Source organism: Nansenia antarctica, assembly GCF_963989245.1.
Source record: "Nansenia antarctica genome assembly, chromosome: 16".
Classification (NCBI taxonomy): Eukaryota; Metazoa; Chordata; class Actinopteri; order Argentiniformes; family Microstomatidae; genus Nansenia; species Nansenia antarctica.
This window is the reverse complement of record NC_137686.1, coordinates 25,511,525-25,522,845: the sequence shown is the minus strand read 5'-3', so window position 1 is coordinate 25,522,845 and position 11,321 is coordinate 25,511,525. Positions and strand designations below refer to the sequence as shown.

Genomic DNA, 11,321 nt, shown 5'->3' with positions numbered 1-11,321 from the left:
CTTCAGTTGCTGACAGGTGAGCTCTGAGGTTAAGGCTAGCTAGGTGAGCTGAGGGAACATGGAGCTGAAGGAACATAGCCATGATCCCCTGCCATACATATAGAGACGTTACACTGTGGTGTGTCTTTGTTGGTCAGCTGGCTCCTACATGTACATCGAGGGTGACGGCGTCTACTGGGGGGACTCTGCCCGCCTGATGAGCCATCTGTGCCAGTACCAGGGAGATGTCTGCCTGAGCTTCTGGTACCACATGTACGGACAGGCCACCGCCATGGCCCTCAACATCTACCAGGTGCAGGGAATTAAAGTGACCAAGCTCTGGTCCAAGGCTAACAACCAGGGACCCGTGTGGCGTCAGGAAACTCTGGACATCAAAACCTCCGGACCATTCCAGGTAGGAAGCTTACAGTACACAAGAGGGTTAGAGGGGTATTTCTGGTAAAATAAAGGTAAAATACATATATTTTATGCTACATGGTGAATCGCGTTTCTTTTCACTCTCCACAATAACTGTTTCAGATCATTTTGGAGGGGATCCGAGGCTCGGACCCTCGATCTGACGTGGCCTTGGACGACATCTCCATCCTCAGTGGACCATGCTAAGGAGGGGGTGAGGACTTGTCATAGATAATAATAATAAATAATATCTTTAGAGGGTTGGCAGGTTTATTATTATTATTTTTTAATGTTTAAGAGTAGAGAAACTGTACAGGGGGCTAGAAGGGAAGTAGATTTCTCAGGAGGGACAGATAAGTTGTAGCCTGAAGAGATGGAGGTCTTCAGTCTACGGCAGAAGATAGTGAGTGATTCTGCAGTCCTGACAGCAGTGGGGAGCCAGAAGAACAGTGTAGAGTCGTGACCGGGTAGCGGGTAGTGCAACTGCCACATCTGCATAGAGGCGGTGGTGCCAGTCGGCCAGCAGAGGTGGAAGAGCAGAGTGAACAGGCTGGTGTTTGGGGGATGACCATTGCTTGCAGGTAGGAAGGGGCTGTTCCCTTTGCCACCCAGTAGGCGAGCACCAGGGTCATGAGGAAGGTTAAACACCAGACGGGCGACAGCATTCTGGATGAGCTGCAGAGGATTTACTGTGTTTTACTAGTGTTTTACTCTATTACCTCCCTCCTCTCTCTCTCTCTCTCTCTCCCTCTCTCTCTCTCTCTCTCTCTCTCTCTCTCTCTCTCTCTTTCTCTCACTCTCTCTCTCTCTCTCTCTCTCTCTCTCTCTCTCTCTCTCTCTCTCTTCCAGGTCCAAGCCTTCATACAGGAGAACTGTGACAGATGCACCTTAAGGATCAGAATATAATGTTGTTAAAGGTTGCGTATATTTCCTGTTGATATAATTTTCATGTATGAGTGACTTAATAGGCTCCGTGTATACATTTTCATTTAGCTTTGACCCAAAATAAAGACATCTTGAAAAATGGTTTGCTTATAATTTCTAGCTGTCTGGTTTAACAAGAAAATATGATGTTCTCAGGGGAACACTCTCTATTAAAAGCCCAACAGAACATAAAAGTCTTCAGCTTATTTAACAGAACATAAACGTCTTCAGCTTATTTAACAGAACATAAACGTCTTCAGCTTAGTTAACAGAACATAAACGTCTTCAGCTTAGTTAACAGAACATAAACGTCTTCAGCTTAGTTAACAGAACATAAACGTCTTCAGCTTAGTTAACAGAACATAAACGTCTTCAGCTTAGTTAACAGAACATAAACGTCTTCAGCTTAGTTAACAGAACATAAACGTCTTCATCTTGTTTTATTTTATTAATACAGATGGGGCTGACCTAATGTTGTGTGACTGGCTGCATGTTCCAGTGCTTTGCTGCATAGTGAGCGAATGCTGCCTCTCCACTTTTGCAGCTCCCTCTAGGAGCTGTTAAAAGGCCTCAGATGATACTAGGGATCTAGCAGGTTCATGAGGCACTAGGCGGCTAGCATGTTTCAGATGTATTTTGGCCCCACACCATTCAGAGATGATGCAGGGCCCAAAGTGTGCCAAGAACATATCCCCCACACCATTCCTCCACCCCCACCAGCCTGGCAGGATGGATCCATGCTTTCATGTCGTTTAGGCCAGATCCTGACCCGACCACCTGAACGTCACAGCAGAGATCGAGGCTCATCAGACCAGATTCTGGGACATGAGCTGGAACTGGGGCCTGCTTCTGGCTCTGCTGGGGAGGGGGGACCTGACAGGCGTTCCTAATAATGTGTCCAGTAAGTGTGTATATATATATATATATATATGTTACGGTACATTTGGGAAAATGGTACATGTGGGAAAACTAGGGTTAGGGTTAGGTGCTAGGGTGCTACGGTTAAGGTTAGGGTTAGGGGTAGGGTTAGACATGTCAGCATGTACCAAGTGGACGTAGCACCTAACCCTAAAAAAAAAAAGAGAGTGAATACCAACAGAAGAATATTGCAGGGGATTTTGGCAAATAAAATTGGGCCGCTACCCACACGTTTAGCTGTGTTACTCATTCCAAGATGATTCTGCCCCAAGTAGTCAGATGGAGGAGACAGCAGCCGTCCATGAGCCTGTTGGTTGTTGTAGCTGCGACATTTAATATTTAACTATATTATACTGTAGCTAGCAAAGTGTGTGTGTGCAAACATTCTGTTTCTCAGAAACACACAGAGGGCTGATGAAGCGATAGGTGTACTTGGAGTGGTAGAAGATAAAAGTGGGAGGGGAGGGGGGATGTGGTCATCAGATTACACGTGTTAGAAGCAGCAGAGAAGTCCTCGTACAGATGCAGAGAGGAGGGGCTCCTGGAGACGCCATGGCAACGACTACCAACCCAGACTCTGGACCGACAAACACACCCCTTGTGTGTGTATCTGTGTGTGTGTGTGTGTGTGTGTGTGTGTGTGCATGCATGCATGCAAGTGTGTATGTATCTGTGTGTGTGCATGCGTGTGTGTGTGTGTGTGTGTGTGTGTGTGTGTGTGTGTGTGTGTGCGTGCGTGCGTGCATGCATGCATATGTGTGTGTGCATGCGTATATCTGTGCTTGTGAATGCGCAGGTGTGTGCATGAATATGTGTGTGTGTGTGCAGGTGTGTGCATGCATATGTGTGTGTGTGTGTGTGTGTGTGTGCATGAATATGTGTGTGTGTGTGTGTGTGTGTGTGTGTGTGTCAGGTGGGGGACCTGAGCTGAAACTGGGGCCTGCTTCTGCCTCTGCTGGGGGGGGGGGGGGGGGGCATTAAACATCCATGATCCCTCACTCACCTCCATTTCTACCTGGCAGTGTTGGTTGTCAGGAGGCTGATATATTAAGAGGTTATTATGTTACATTTATATATAAATGTCGCCTGATTCACTGTTTTGAATAAACAAGAATCTGTGGGTCTGGGTCACCAACGAGCCACTGGACCCAGTGACTGATTCTAGTATCAGCAGAAGTTTTCAGCTCACTATTTCACAACTTCCGCTCTCAAAGACTTTAGATGAGTAGATACTGTATGGAGCTCAACGTCAAGACTATCTTCACGTCGCGGAGTGACAGATGACTGAGGGAGAGTACATATGGAACCACTGGCTCACAGGACATCACTGCTCACACAGTATAAGACACGGTGTAGGTAACCAGCGGACACACACCTTGGAACAGGATGGCTTCAATCACAAAGCTGATTGTTCTACTGGCTGCTCTCATCCACACCATGATCCATGCAGACCAAGAAATAATCAACATTGCAAAAGAAGGTACAAATTATGGTTTTAAAACTCCTGTGGGGGCAAATTACTGTGTGATCTTCAAGTCTGTGGCTGAAGAGACCCTGCTGATGTGGAACACATCTAACCCGTCACCTGAGAATTCTACACTGGCTGCGGACTTAAAGGATCGATTAAAAGCTACATTCAAGAGTGACAATCAGACAGTTCTCTCTCTGGGGATCCTCAGTGTGACTCATTCGGACTCAGGGCTCTACAGGGTGGAGTGTTGGGAGGCTGGCAGAGTGTCACAGAACCACAGCGCCAGACTCTCAGTCTGCAGTGGTGAGACTTCTAAGGATATGTTCTTGGCTGTTGCTGTTGGAGAGACAGTAAACCTGCCGTGTGCGGGGGCCGCAGCAGGTGACCACCTGACTGTCCAATGGCTGAGGGTAGGGGGGGGGTGGTGGGACACGTTTCTGGATGAGAGCAGAACCCTGAGGGGGTTCCTCATGGAGGACCTAAGAGGCAGAGTACAGGTGGTTGACAACAGCTCCTCTCTCCGCATCACCAACATCACCTTCAAAGATCTTCACTATGATTACCAGTGTCTGGTCCTGGATGGACAGCGTTGTGTTGGCAGTCACATGATAGTTGCGTATGTCAGACCAGGGTATGTTCTAGGCTCACCAGGGGAGGAGGCTGTGCTGCCCTGCTTTCTTCCTGACGCCAATGGGACAGAGGTGGAGTGACGGATCCCTCATGGAGACGTCCTCCGCCCAGCATCACCATCTCAAAACCTCTCTGAGGACGCCAGTGACCTCTCTGAGGATGCCAGTGACCTCTCTGAGGACGCCAGTGACCTCTCTGACCAAGGGAAGCAGATGTACATGCTGGATGGAGGAGTGACAGGGAATTACTCCCTGGTCGTCCCATCTCTGGTGCTCAACCACACAGGGCCTTATGGCTGTGGTCAATCTGACACTGACATCAATACTTATCTGCTACTGGTCTGCCCCCACCGTGCCCCCGCTACAGCGCTCTACTCAGAGGGAGAGGAGGTCGTTCTCAGCTGTAACTCTAGTATCTCTGAGTCAAGGGTTGTGTGGTACAGACAGACTGCTCAGCATGATGGTGTCATCCTGGACCCTATAAGGAAAGAACAAGCTCCTGAAGATTTGATTGGACGAATCAATGTATCTCACTCCCTTACCACCCTGGTTCTCTCTAACCTCTCACTGGAGGACAGTGGTCAGTACTGGTGTGCTCTCTATGATTGGGTAGATGTTACACTTGTGTGTCACTCATCAAACAAGACCCTCCTAATCTATCAGGAGAAGGACCCCGTTGGCATTGACTCTGTGTTCCACGCAGTGTGGCGTTCCCTGGCCAGCTGTGTTCTGCTGGGGTTGGTCTGTGCTGTGGTCGCTCTGGAGCTGAAGACCAGGAGGAGAGACCAGGCTTCTCAGAGGGCCCTGAGGAGGAGAGAGGGGAGAGAGGAGGGGAGAGAGGAGGGGATAGAGATGATAGAGGAGGGGAGAGAGGAGGAGGGAGAAGAGGTGATAGAGGAGGAGGGAGAAGAGGTGATAGAGGAGGAAACCAGTGTGTGAACAGATAAGGCCAAATGTATACCATTAAGTAAAGAAAATGTCCACCATATAGACTTGCTGTATGTATAGATAGATTTCTTTTTTATATATATATTATTTTTTCTTATAATGAATGATGGAAAGATGATTCACTTACTTAGACAAATAAATTTGTTGTAAGTTGCTTTGGATAAAGGTGTCTGCTAAATGTAATTTAAAAAAAAAAAAATATATATATATATGTGTGTGTGAGAGGAGGAGGGACTCCAGACTCATGTATGAGACCATCATATGGCAGTATGCTTCTTATTTCAATTATATGAATTTGCATTATACTTGCTTGTACCTACCAATACACTGTCCTTTTTTATTAGACATTATTTTTCAGTTGTATATGCAGTTGTATTCTATCAATGGATTTTAGAGTTCTTAGCCCGGCTTCAAAGAGCTCTGAGAGTCAACAAAGGATGTACTGTAAATATAATGTTGTTAAAGGTTGCGTATATTTCCTGTTTGTATCTATTTTTTTCATTTAGCTTTTAACCATAATAAAGACAAGGAACATTGAATAATGGTTTGTTCATCATTTCTAGCTGTCTGGTTTAACAGGGGAAAACATTTTCTCAGGGGAACACTTTCTATGTTTATATCATGTTGACTCTTTTTTTAGTTATTTTTTCTGAGTGAGGCAGTCCCACTCATTTTTTTTATTTTTATTGGACAGATACAGTGAAGACAGACAGGAAAGTAAGGGAGAGAGAGAGGGCGTGTCAGCAGGGCATGGGCCGGATTCAAACCCATGCCGACATGGGCATATGTGTGCACTGCAGACCGCGGTGCTGGACCACTGGACCACCCCAGGCCATGGTACTAGACCACTGGACCACCCCAGGCCATGGTACTAGACCACTGGACCATCCCAGGCCATGGTGCTAGACCACTGGACCAACCCAGGCCATGGTGCTAGACCACTGGACCACCCCAGGCCATGGAACTAGACCACTGGACCAACCCAGGCCACTATGTTGGCACTTTTGATGGAAGGCGTCTTGAAACATCGGGGGCTTAAACCCGCCCATGTCTCATTAACAAGGGGGGGAGAGGTAGTAGGAGTTTTTGATTGACAGGTGGTTGTTTGCATTAATCAACGGCGAAGAGCTAAATCGATGGTGATGCGGTGGATGGCGGAAAACATTCGCAGACATTCATGGAGATAGCTTGTTGATTAGCTGCTAGGCTACAGTAGGTAGTAGTAGTAGTACACAGGTCGCAGGAAGTCAAATCACAGAAACGTCTCAGGAAGTGTTAACGTCTCCCAGCTGTCCTCTTAACATAGGCCGCGCACTCCATGTTAACGCTGCTGCCGCTGTCCTGCAGGGGAGGCTGGGGGTCGTTGTAATGCCTGGAACGGAACGAGGACACGCGTGTGTTTGATCCCGTTCCTCATTCCGTTCCGTGCATTACGGAACCAGCCCCGGCCTCCGATTTCTATCTCCCCCAGCCTCTACCTACTGGACTGTGTGTGATGTCGAGGTCAAAGGCCTTTGAGCAGACAGACTGGGTGTCTGACAGCCTCCACAACCAGGAGCGTCCTCTGTGTGTTCTCTGTCCTGTTGGAATAAGGTGCGTCTGTGCCGGGGGGGAGGCTGGGAGAGGTAGAAATCGGAGGACGGACGGGGCCTCGTTCTCAAGCACGGAACGGCATCGAACACGTGTACCGTTCCTCACGCCGTTCCATGCATTACAATAAGCCCCGTCCTCCGATTTCTACCCCCCTACCAGCCTCCCCTGCTACCCCAGGAACCAAGAGGAGCTGTATGTGGTGTGTGTGTGGGGGGGGGGGGGGGGGGGTTGTGTGTGTGTGTGTGTCTGTGTTTACATGACAGCGTATTGTACAGAGAACAGTCCAGAGTATACTATGTGTGTGGGCGTGTCAGACACATCAGAGTGCGTCACCATAACTGATCCACACCGGGGTTGTACACTGACCCCAGAAAATAGACTGGACTCACTGTGACCCTCTTCCCCCCCCTGAATTCACTGATTACACTGATTATACCATTGGATTATTGTTCAGTTTGGCATACTTTAGTTCTATTAAATTCTTAATTATTTGGCTGTGTGTGTCTCCCTTTGTGTTCTGGTCCAGAGCCAGTTAGGTAACAGGGTCACCGAAAGGTTGAAATCAAGGTTGAAAATCAAACGGCTGTCCTGTTCCCGGAGAGCAGCATTCCTGGCATACACTCAAGTGTAAACCATTAACCAGCTGTTTTCCATGACAGTGCAACAGTAGGATCATAATAAAGAATAATCACGTTTGTCTGTCAGAAAGATGGATGAGTGTGGTGTGTGCTTACTGCTCCTCATGCCTCTTCTCCTACCTATTACACATGCAGACCTGTCAACAGGTAAGAAATAGAACAATATTAATTTAAACATGTTTATGATATTCTATGTACCACATAACCTACCATTTTACTGAAGATTATTACTAATATAGAAGAATAACTCTTTTACGATTGTAACTGTTATTAACTATTGTTAATAACTGTTTTACGATTATAATAGTATGTTTTGCTATATTATGGTGTTCCATTTCCGTGCTGTAGTAGGTTGTCGTTAATTGGTATGGTAATTAATCTGCTTCTACATGTACAGTTTGGATAAAGATATGATAGAATACATATTATATATGTATATTCCTATGAAATGTTGACAGCCATGCTTGAAATGTCTATTTGAAGACCGACATGTCATTGACTAGATCTACTGCTGTCTATTGCACACTGTAAATATTTCTGATGGCTGAATTGAAACGGATTACTGGTCGAACAGGTTACTGGTCATTTGATTCTTTCAAAATCTGAGATCATAGTGTTACAATTTGAAAAATCTTTAAAAATGTTAATAACGTATTTAAATGTATGTATGTGTAATGTATATACAGTATTAGTTTGATTAGGTAAATGGATTTTGAGACCCTAATGGATGTGGTTATAGACACTTGAGAACTTAAGTCTAGACTCAAGAACGTTACAACAACAAAAAAGCAGCTCTTTGTCTGATTAAATGACAAGCTACTGGCACCTGAAAAATGACACTTCTATAAGTGTGTGTGTGTGTGTGTGTGTGTGTGTGTGTGTGTGTGTGTGTGTGTGTGTGTGTGTGTGTGTGTGTGTGTGTGTGTGTGTGTGCGTGCGTGCGTGCGTGTGTGTGTGTGTGTCTCTGTGTCTGTCTCTGTGTCTGTGTGTGTGTGTGTGTGTGTGTGTGTGTGTGTGTGTGTGTGTGTGTGTGTGTGTCTGTGCCAAAAAAAAAGCCAAAAGAGAGGTGCAGGTTATTTATTTTGAGGGCTGAAGTTCATGTTTCAGGATCTTCTTCATTTCCGAATGTTTTATTTCAAAACACACAGTATTCGTACAAGGAAAGGGTTTTGTATATCAATCTGTGGAGTGAAGCTATGGAAGAGTTTGAATGTGGAGAAAAAGCAATGTCCAAACATAATCCACCTTATACAATAAGGTATAAAAACATGGTCTTCATAATTGGAGAGTCATGCACCACCAGTTTACCTCCAGTATGTATATAACATTCTCTGACTGTTCCATATGTCAGAGACTGTTATGTTCTAGACACATATGTCCAGTTGTGTACCTATGAGACTATGTCAGACTGAGACTGTTATGGACACATATTATGACCACTAGTGTTGTTAGATGTTGTTTTGTCTTCCAGGTCGCTGCTCGACCCCCACTGTCCTGTGCTGTCCGGGCGCGAACAACAGTTGTCTCAGATCAGGATGTTACTGCGACCGATTCTGTTTAGTGCTAGGCGACTGTTGCCAGGACTACAGGACAACCTGTATACAATGTGAGAGAGAGAGAGAATAACCATGCTACTTTAGATAGCTTCTAAGGTTTCTTGCTACAAACAACATCATTAGAACTTCATTGTTATCTTTGAAATGTACTTTGATGATTGTATGGATTCAGTTTGTGCAAAACTGTTTTTTGATTATTATTTTTTATCACAACCTTTATGATTCCCGATTTTATACAGCTGTTACCACACCAGGATCGACAGTGGAGCTCACAACAGACAGTACTACTCCTTCACCAGCAGGGGGTGGTATTTACACAAAAATCACTGCATCTCCGACAACAGGTGAGCATCGTTTCACTTCAGAGAAAACACACTGACCCTGTATCTGACCCAGTAACACACACTGACCCTGTATCTGACCCAATACCACACACTGACCCTGTAGCGGTGCAAAATGGTACCAGTCAGCGTTCTGCATTCAATAATTCTGAACATCCACCTGGTGATGTAACACCACCAGTACCAACGCTTCACAGTATGGACGCCACGACTACTGTCTCCAAGGAAACAGCTGCACCAGACAATATGGCCTCTGGAAAAGGTACCATACCAAATCAGTTACTTAATGGATTGATGTAGTCGTATCATATTCTCAGGAGTCACAGCCACCAAGGAAAGAATGACATCAGACAGTAAGAGAGATTTACAGGAACGTCTGATACAGGTGTAGAGACAAATCAGCTGCTTAAGGGTTCAAACAAACAATCATGACAATGATGTTTTTTTTGTTTTTCAGTTACCCAAAACGAGGTCGCCCATTTGAGGGTTTCTACCTTATCATATGCAGGAGACAAGACTGAGGAGGAAATCATTGAAACAGTATGTAAACAAAGCAAAACTGTTGTTAAAAAAACTGTTATTATAAACATCAAGTTGTGACATTAGAACACTAATACTATTAAATGTTTACAGTTTTCTCTCTCTCTCTCTCTCTCTCTCTCTCTCTCTCTCTCTCTCTCTCTCTCTCTCTCTCTCTCTCTCTCTCTCTCTCTCTCTCTCTCTCTCTCTCCCTCCCAGGTCCAAGCCTTCATACAGGAGAACTGTGACAGCTGCACCATAAGGATCAGACGCATCAGAGTGCGTCAACATAACTGATCCACACCGTGGTTGTACACTGAGCCCAAACAATAGACTGGACTCACTGTAGCCCCCTAGCTAAACCACTATCTGATTCCTCTATCATCTGTTATACCACCAGTTCACACTGGTGATCCGGTGCCATCTTGATTGATGTTGTGGTTTGGCCTGGAGGAATATAGAGATTGTTTGGTGCCATTGAAGAGATCTGCCACAAGAGTTTTTGTAAGTTTTCGTAAGGGGTGTGACGGCCCTTTGGCCCTGTCTGGGTAACCTTTTCTTGTGCCCTGTTGTTTTAATTTATAATTTGCCATTTAGCAGACGCTTTTAATCCAAAGCGATTTACAATTACGAATTACACAGACATTCCCCCTGGAGTAACTGAGGGCTATGTGCCTTACTCAAGGGCACACTAGTAGTGGTGTGGTTTCAGACGGGATTTGAACTCACAACCTTCCGATCACAAGTCCAACTCACTATCCACTAGACCACCACTACCCCTTTCTAACTAAGTAGGTGGGCTACCCAAGGCTGGAGACTAATCAGGGTGACTCGGGACAGCTAACTCTCTGTCCTGGGTACAGCTCAAAAGGCACTCCAGTCTACAAGCTCTCTCTCTCCACCAGCACCATTATTCTTTCGTTGGCCTTGTTTTGTTGATTACACTGATTCTCATCCATCCCATTGGATTATTGTTCAGTTTGGCATACTTTAGTTCTATTAAATTCTTGATTATTTTGATTATACATGGTGTGTGTGTCTCCCTTTTTGTTATGGTCCAGAGCCAGGCCGTAACAGGGTCAACGAAAGGTTGAAAACATGAAAAACACCTAACTATTATATTATATTATACATGCGCACACACACACACACACACACACACACACACACCATGGCATTTTACTAGCCGACTAGAACTCCCTAAGTGCCTTTCTCACACGTGTCCAGCTAGAAGGGAAGTAGATGTCTCAGGTGGGACAGTTAAGTTGTAGCCTGAAGACCGGGTAGTGCAACTGCCACATCTGCATAGAGGCGTTGGTGCCAGTCGGCCAGAAGAGGTGGAAGAGCAGAGTAAACAGGCTGGTGTTTGGGGGTGGCCATTGCTTGCA

The 11,321-nt window shown here is 45.6% G+C and overlaps 1 long non-coding RNA gene across 4 annotated transcripts; it reads left to right on the top strand.

Annotated features, from left to right (window-relative positions):
• The first annotated feature begins 7,540 nt into the window (after window positions 1–7,540).
• On the top strand, window positions 7,541–10,965 carry LOC308171616. 4 transcript variants are annotated; one of them, XR_013937845.1, is made up of 5 exons: window positions 7,541–7,664; window positions 8,989–9,123; window positions 9,313–9,417; window positions 9,872–9,954; window positions 10,153–10,965. It is a non-coding gene; the product is annotated as an uncharacterized lncRNA (long non-coding RNA). The 4 variants fall into 4 exon arrangements; XR_013937846.1 differs by having other exon boundaries at window positions 9,521–9,954; XR_013937847.1 differs by having other exon boundaries at window positions 9,313–9,676.
• The last annotated feature ends 356 nt before the right edge of the window (window positions 10,966–11,321 follow it).